This window comes from Physcomitrium patens, chromosome 16 (genome assembly GCF_059467195.1).
Source record: "Physcomitrium patens ecotype Gransden chromosome 16, ASM5946719v1, whole genome shotgun sequence".
Classification (NCBI taxonomy): domain Eukaryota; kingdom Viridiplantae; phylum Streptophyta; class Bryopsida; order Funariales; family Funariaceae; genus Physcomitrium; species Physcomitrium patens.
In genome coordinates this window covers 4,518,364-4,526,700 of record NC_143425.1, presented here as the reverse complement: position 1 = coordinate 4,526,700, position 8,337 = coordinate 4,518,364, and positions in this window count along the sequence as shown.

Genomic DNA, 8,337 nt, shown 5'->3' with positions numbered 1-8,337 from the left:
GGCACCAGATCCAAGTTTCGAGGATTTATCAATCAAGTGCAACTTGTGATTGAACTTCAACTCCAAAGCTATCCAACTCCAAGATCGCAAGTTAGATTCATTAGTACACTTCTTTCAGGTTCAGCAATATCGTGGTTTTCATCTTTTCTTGAACGACGAGATCCAATATTGGATAATCTAGAGGCTTTTTTTGGTGGAGTTTTGATCCATGTATGGAGAACATGATGCAATTCGTGTTGCAACCAATAAGATCCATATTTTACAACAAGGCAATCGATCAGTAACGTTGTATGCTTCACAATTTTGACAACTTACAACTGATATTAAGTGGGATGATGCTGCACTTATTAGTCAATTTTTCTACGGATTACAATATGAGGTAAAAAAATTAATGCTCAACTTACCTGATCCTCAAACATTGAGTCAAGCAATTGACTTTGCTGTGAAGTGCGACAATCGCCTTTTTGAATTCCAATCTGAGAACCATATAAGTGGACTTCAACATTACTATAATTCAATGGCAACACGAACACCTCTTCAACACATACATTCGGAAGTAGAGGATATGCAAATTGATGCAATACGTTTCAAACCTCTTATTGAGCAAGAAAAGACTCGTCGTCGTCAAGAAGGATTATGTTTATATTGTGGAGAACCAAAGCACACTGCTCAACATTGTCCAAAGAAATGACATAATCACAAAATGAGGAGTATGGCTGTGAAAGAAGATAATATGTCAGAAAACGAGTTTGTCCAGCTATAATAAGGACCGTGCGGCTAGAACCTTGTACAACATCTAGTGAAGGTCCTATTCTCTCCTCAGAGCCCTCTCCTTGTTTTACATTAAATGTTATTTTAGGACCTAAACATTACAAAGCCTCTGCCTTGTTAGATTCAGGAGCCTCCGCGTGTTTTTTAGATGAAAAATTTACTAAAAGACGTAGCATATCTTTAGTAAAGAAAACTAAACCTGTTCATGTAGAAGTCATAGATGGTCGTCCATTGTCTCCTGGAGATATTACTCACAAAACCCTTTCTATAGAAGTAATAATCAATAGTCATAATAGCTTTGTAGTATTTAATATCATTAGATCTCCCTCTAATCCAATCATTTTAGGTTTATCGTGGTTAGAAAAATACAACCCTGAAATAGATTGGATTTTCCAAACTCTTACTTTTTCTAAAAGTATAACTAACAGTGTAGTTAATCAAGTAGAGAGTCATAAGTCCAGTTCAATTAAACCCATATTTTTAGATGCAAAAGCTTTCTTGCATGCTGCTATGAAAGAATCACCATATATTATTTATACCACACTTGTTTCTACTGGTAGAAAGACTTCAAGTGACATTCCAAGCCAATATCAAGAATTTCAAGATATATTCGAAAAAAAGAATGCGGATACACTCCCGGAACATCGTTCCTATGATTGCTCAATTGACCTTCAAGAAGGAGTACAATTGCCATTCGGACCAATCTACAATTTATCACAAAATAAGTTGACTGAACTCAAAGAGTATATTGAAGAAAATCTAGCCAAGAATTTCATATGCCATTCTAAATCTCCAACAAGAGCTCCAATTCTATTTGTGAAGAAAAAAGATGGATCATTGTAGATGTGTGTTGATTATCGAGGACTCAACAAGATTATTATCAAGAACAGGTATCCACTACCTTTAATATCTGGACTTCTTGATGAGCTGAATCAAGTTAAGATCTATACAGAAATAGATCTTCCGAGAGCATACAATCTAGTACGCATCAAAGAATGAGATGAATGGAAGACTGTGTTTTGAACTAGGTATGGACATTTTGAATACAACGTCATGCCTTTTGGACTTACAAATGCACCAGCAGCTTTTCAACATCTAATGAATGATGTTTTTCGAGAGTTTTTGGACGATTTTGTGGTCTGTTATCTAGATGACATCTTGATCTATTCTAAGAATCCAGAAGAACATGAACTTCATGTTCGTCATGTGTTAGAAAAATTAAGAGATACAGGACTCTATGCCAAGATAGAAAAGTGTGTATTCCACACTACTCAAGTCGATTTCTTAGATTACATCATTTCAAATGATGGACTTATGATGGATCCTAAGAAAGTTCAAACTATTATAGATTGGAAGATCCCAAAAACGATAAGAGATGTCCAATATTTTTTTGGATTTGCCAACTACTATCGAATCTTCATCAAGGACTTCTCTCGAGTTGCAACTCCACTTACACATTTGACTTGTAAAGACAAACTCCAATGGAATCAAAAAGCAGAAGTTGCTTTTGAAACTTTGAAGACAACGTGTGTTTCTGTACCAATCTTGTATCGTGTTGATTTTTCCAAAGCATTCTTTATGAAAACAGATGCATCGGACTTTGCACTGGGTGAGGTTTTATCACAAATGGGAACAGATGACAAACTTCATCTAGTAGCCTTTTATTCAAGAAAATTCTCAGTAGCAGAAATCAATTATGAGATCCACGACAAAGAACTTCTTGTAATTGTGGATTCTTTTCAAGAATGGCATCATTATCTAGAAGGCGCTTCCAATCCAGTCACTATGTATATGGATGACAAGAACCTCGATTATTTTATGTCAACACGCGTATTAAATTATCGTCAAGCTTATTGGAGCATGTCTTTATCAAGATTCGAGTTCATCATCACTTATCGGCCATGAAAACAACAAGGTTTGTCCGATGCCTTATCTAGATGTTCTTAACTTGTACCAAAAGAAGGAGATGCAACTTTTGAGCAATAAAGAATGGTTCTCTTGAAGTCGGAGCAATTTCATCTTCGAGCAATAAAATCAACATTGACTATTGATTTAACTTTTTTTAAGCAAGTCCTGTTAAGTATGTCTTTAGACCCTCTTGTTCATGATATCAAGAATAATTTTTTTAAATTACATGATCCCTCTAAATTTGAATTCAAGAACAAACTACTCTATTTCGAAGGATGCCTATATGTTCCAGAAGGAGAAGCACGTTTACGTGTTCTTCAAGCTTGTCACGACTTCACAGCTGCAGGACATTTTAGATATAATAAGACTTTGGAGCTAGTATCTAGGGATTTTTGGTGTCTTCAAATGTGGAAGGCAGTTAAAGACCTTGTACAATCATGTGATGTTTGTTCAAGATCAAAAACTCCTCGTCATCGACCTTTTGGACTTCTTCAGCCATTACCCATTCCAAAACAATCATGGTCTTCATTACGGATCTTCCAATCTCAGGTTCCTATGACTCTATATTTGTGATAGTAGATCGTTTTATCAAGATGGAAGATTTTGTACCATGTACAAAATCTATCACAGGTGAAGAAATAGCTAAACTCTTTCTTAACAATATCTATCGCTATCATGGATTATCCAAGGATATTATATCAGATAGGGGAACTCAATTTATATCAAGATTTTGGCGGACTCTTTTCAAGATTCTTAAAGTGGATATAAAACTATCTTCGACATTCCATCCTCAAACGGAGCGTGTTAATCAAGTTTTGGAGTAATATTTAAGATGTACCATTAATTATCAACAAGATGATTGGACAACTCTTTTGCCATTGGCAGAGTTTGCTTACAATAACATGGTACATTCTTCTACAAAACAAATACCTTTCTTTGTTAATTATGGTTATCATCCATGACTTGATACTTTTGACTTTTCAAAAGTTGATAATCTTGCTACGAAAGATTTAGCAATCCATTTATCAGAGCTACATGCAACGATAAAAGCACAGTTAAAAGAGCCTCAAGAACAACAAAAGGTCAATGCGGATGTCTATTGAAAGGATTAACTACTATTCCTCTTAGGTGATAAGGTATGGCTACTTCGTCGCAATATGAAGACCACTCGTCCTTGTGACAAGTTGGACTATCGAAGGCTAGGACCATTTTCTATTTCTACACAAATCAATCCAGTTGCATATCGTTTACATCTACCAGAGTCAATGAAAATCCATCCAGTATTCCACGTGTCTCTTCTTAAACCATACAAAATAGTGGACATACCAAGAAGACGACAAGCTCTACCTCCTCCCATAGAAGTGGACAATAATGAAGAGTTTGAAGTAGAAGAAGTCTTAGATTCAAGGCGGCACCAAAATAAATTAGAATATCTTGTCCATTGGTACAGATATGGTATTAGTGAACGCACATGGGAGTCAATAAAGAATCTTGCAAATGCAGCAAAGGCGGTGGAGGCTTTTCATTGACGACATCCATCAAAATCAAGATGAAAACCTTCTTTATAAAAGAAACAATATCTAGGCAAGATAACATTCTACTTTCAATCCTTCTTCGTAGCTTCTTTGTAGTTGTGACGCTCAAGAGATGGAGAACCAACAACCAGCAGATTCGACTCAAGAGCCTTCATTTGCTGACCTATCGAACGAGACATTACAATTGTCACAACCTTCAAGACGACGCAATCGAGATGAAGATCTTCAAGAACGACAAGTTCTTCCTCGGATAGATGGCGAGATACAACGCGTTTGATATCATGATTTGGGAAGGGACTCCCAATGTTTGGTTATTTTGCTAGAGGTAGGAACAACTCCTGATGGTGTTCCAAATGTTCTATTCGAAGGAAGTTATGAAGGCCTCAACAATGATCAAATAACTGGATGGTCTTCCTACCCTAGTATGGGACACTACCGATGGTTGAGAGGCCCTATCAATCATCTTCGAAGAGAAAAAAGATGAGAGTATGTGGCGAATACAATTCGACGCATCATAGATTTCTTCAACATATGATGACCGCTCCTTATGGAATTCGTCCCTAGAAGGAAGGGTAATGTCACGGACATACTCATGTAAGCTAGTAATTACATATACAAATAGGTGGAAGTAAGTAAAAGTAAGTAAAAGCAAGTTAATTCTATAGTATTTAATATGAAAGCTTCTTAGAAGCTTTATAGATGCTGCTTTGACTTCATAAGTGTCTTTAATTGAGTTTTTGGATTAGAAACGTGGTCAAAAAGTTGGCCATGTGCCACACATGTTGTTAGCTTGAAGATTAAGCTAACTATGTGGCCCACACGTAGAAAAACTTGTCTTGTAAGTCAAGGCATGTGTTCTACAAAGTCAACACATATTGGAGGTTCTATAGAATGTCACCACGTAGCCTCTAGTTGGATAGTATATATAGAGACAAGAGTGAAGCCCTCTTCACTCTTGTCAACTCCTTTCTTGCTTCTAGTCTTGTTTTAAGGGTCTCTAGTTTTTTTGTCTTTTGGCAATAGCCATTCCAGTTTCTCTTTCAATATACATACTTGTTTATTTGTATTTTATTACCTTTCTTTGAGTGAAGGCTCACTTGTCTGAATTTCTTTTTTATCGAGTTCTTGTCCTTAACACCTAGAGATTTTTAATGGCATATGAAATTCTTGATCAAGTTCTTATTAATGTATTTTTTAATTAAATCCTATTTATTTTAGAATAAGCTATAGATTAGTCAAAATGACAATTGAGTTCTTTCTCGAAGATTAATTGAATAATCGTAAGAACAATGCTTTAAAAAAAATCTACATTTTTCTTCCAAAAGACATCTTGATGATTCTTATATTAAATTGGAATGGTGCTTGAAGTCTTTCCATCATTAGAAATGAGTGTGACATAAATAACAAAAAGTGGTCATTCTTTTTTAATATGTATAAAAGCTCTTACATCTATAAATAAGGTTTTAGTTGTACTAGACTTATGACTTTCTACTTGATTTGCAATAGTCTTGGTTATGCTATAGAAAAAATTAAGATTAGAAAATATCTAATTTATTTGAGAATAATATTCTTTAAAAAAACTAATAAAAATTTTTAAGAAAGATTTTATTTTTGGCACACATAAAAGAAAAATGCTACTATTAAAAATATGTATATATATATATATATATATATATATTTTAATCCAACTTTAATTATAATTATGATAAATAAAATATTTAAAAAAAAAAACAAACAAACAAACAAACAAAACAAAACAAAAATCCCTTTCACAATGAATTTTAAAGGTGAGACCTACGTAAAATTGTGATAAAAATTAGGGTAGAAAAATGTAAAGACAAGGAAAAGAATACATAGTCATACATAGCACACTATTGAAATAGAAAGAGCCAAAAAGATTGTGAGATATCATAGCTTTTAAAGAATGATTAGTGGTGGAACTCATGAGTATTTAGTAACAAAACTATGTGAGCAAGAGAGGTATAGTGTTGCTTCTTGTGTACTAGTGTATTGTTTTGCTTGACTCTATTTTTATTTTTATTTTCTTACATCTATATGTGTATATATATATATATATATATACATATACATACACACACACACATGATTGAGGACCCCAAAGATGAGGTAAGCAAAGAGTATTGCAAAGTCCACCTCAAATGGATTCTCAGTAAGTTCAACATACAGTTATGAACTATTCTGTTTATGAAGGTTTTGTTAAGGAACGGAGGCAAGCACACATGACGATACCCTTCAGTTGTGGGTTGAAACTCAATAACAGATAAGTAAAGTGAGTATATTGCTTTAAGGTGGCTCACAAATGGCGGAAAACGGGGTACAAGATTCAGCAGGGAAAACTCTGATAGACCAAGGGAAGGTTAAGAAGATGGAATGTGGAAAGACCGAAGCCAGAGTTGGATGCATTTTCTGGCACATTATTCCCACCTTTTCCAATGCTTTTCAGTTCCCAAGTTTGCTTGATACTGTGCAACCTGATGCCCTCTTCCCAAAAGCGTTTCGATCATGTCCTTGCCCACATTTGTGTCATATTCGATTCATTGACCGGTGCGCAGGCTCATGTGGTGAACTGGGGCTTGAGCATGAAGTTTGTTTAGCTCTTATTGATCCTGAGTTGTTAGCTCATTAGAAATGTGCATGTTGTGGGTCTTATGAATTACTGCATAACTTTTGGCCAGTCCTTTTTCCTCAGAATGCAGATCTGAACTCGTGAGTTTTTCAAGGTATTTTGGCCGTCTTTCGGGTGATGATGCAGTGTTCGAGTTCTGTAGGGTTGCTATTGAAGCATTTAGGTACTCAAACAAGAATGGTGACTAGAAGTTTAGCCATGAGAGCTAGTCATCCAACTTCTCATGAAAATAAATAAAGTAAATAAAGTCTCGCGAAGGAAACGAAGTAACATGTCTGGCCTCTAACATGTGCACCGACTGATCACTGGCTCACTCCAACAAGTTGGTAATACAATCACGGGTCTATCACAGAGGGTATTGAATTGTCTGTCCTGATGAGCTTCATTCCTCATCAGATTGCCGACGGAACCAATGTTTTACTCGTCGAACAAATGATTCAGTATTAAAACTTGAGGTCTTGTTTAAGTATTGAAACATCCAGGCTGAGAGGAAATGAGAAACATTCTATCACTAGTAAAAGGTGCAAATCTAAAACTAGTTATTATTAACTGGATCCTAGGAAATTTATACCTGGAAAATCTCATCTCTTGTGCTTCATACTTGTCGCTTTTGTATTCAATGTGGGTGGCATTGGTTCCGAAAGACTGAAAAGTTGAAACCTGGATTCCAAATCGGGACTAGAGTCAGTTATTAAGGGGATACACATTCTTGTTGAAATTTCTTAATTACCTTGTGTGGCTGTCTATTAATATTGATCTCTGTATTTTACTTGAGATATATAAGCATCTGCTCGGCATGTGGAGTTGTATTAGTAACTGCCGTGTGTTCTCTTAAACCTGTGTACATAGTAGCGTAACGCTTATTCTGTGCAATTTCAATAGCATCAGAGGTCTGTAATTTTTTGAAGCGAAAGATTTTGTGCATCAAGTAATCTAAAAATACATTAAAAATTCTAAAGCTCAGTTTACACTACCAGTAATATGTAAGCTAGCAAAGTATAATTGATATCAGTTATCCTCTCAAAAGGTCCACAAGACACGATTAAATTAAATTGCTCAAAAGTTATACAATATATTCATCCATGGCGATTTAAGCTGGTGGTAAATTACATAAAAAGATATTTCATAGGCGAATGCTTGCAATTTACATTGCTCTTATCACTCCTCAGCCATCAGTCTCTGTCAACCTGCATCGTTTTAGTTGGCTGATTTTCTAGACGAAGTTAAAGTTTTGATGAAATTCCTGCAAAATGTTGGTTATTGATGCTGTGCATGGAAGACAAGCCAGGAATGAGGGAGGTTGCACCCAGAAGCAAAGTAAAAAAAGTAGAGTGATACCAAAAGAGCAGGTGACCACGAAAACGTAGCTCACAACCTTATTAGAAAAGCGTTAGGAGTTTAAGATGCGGACAAAAAACATTTTGAACACACTTGGGTTTCGAAAACGTTTCCAAGTCATAGCCAGCCAAAATTTTG